Below are 806 nucleotides of genomic sequence, written 5' to 3'. Positions count from 1 at the left end.
CACTCAAGTCTTTGTAGAGGTGAGAAGGAAAGTAAATAAAACACAGTAATAAAGCAAATTCAAGAGGGTACTTTTTAAAAACATCACAACTATGAAATATCACACAGACTTTTTTTGCATAGACTTTTTCAACAGAGTGGAAAGGGAGAAATACTAGGTGTGCACAATAATAGTTTAGAAGTTTGTTTTGTGTGTAATGAGGATGAAAGAAGTCAACTTTGCCTTTATTTTCCCCTTTACCAAACAGTATATAGTCGTCCAATCGTTTCTGACCCAAAGTGAAAAGAAATGGACTAATGTGTATCTGCAAAACATTTTCAACGTTTTCGAAAATGTTTCTAACTACACATCTACAAGGCGAATACCACCAGTAACTACACTCACCAGGTCACTAGGATTTAAGTAGGTGGATTGATAGTACCCAATTCCTAAAAGTGTTGGATCGAAGACTCCTCTGGAGTAGTAAAGTATTTAAATGCCTGGTGCCTTACTCAAAACCCTTTTGGACCCTTCTCCCTGGGGCTTGGCTGGGAATCTATGCAAACTCAGGTCACCTGAAGCGAGCCAGGGCAGGAGATGGAATCCAACAAGTTCTCCTAGTGAGATCTGGAGAGTGGGTTCCCCCTCGTCAATGCCCCAGGGCCTGTGTCCCCATGGGAGGTTTCGGTGTGTCTCCAGCCAGTGTTGTCTCCAGCCAGTGTTGTCAGAGTTCGGGATCCCAGTGCATTTGGCTCCATGCCCACTTGTGGGAGTGTGAGAGAAAGTGCGCTGCAACACAGGGGTAGACCAGCATGACCATCACCCTC

Source organism: Callospermophilus lateralis, unplaced genomic scaffold, assembly GCF_048772815.1.
Source record: "Callospermophilus lateralis isolate mCalLat2 unplaced genomic scaffold, mCalLat2.hap1 Scaffold_123, whole genome shotgun sequence".
In the NCBI taxonomy this organism is placed as follows: Eukaryota; Metazoa; Chordata; class Mammalia; order Rodentia; family Sciuridae; genus Callospermophilus; species Callospermophilus lateralis.
This window is presented reverse-complemented; position numbering follows the sequence as displayed.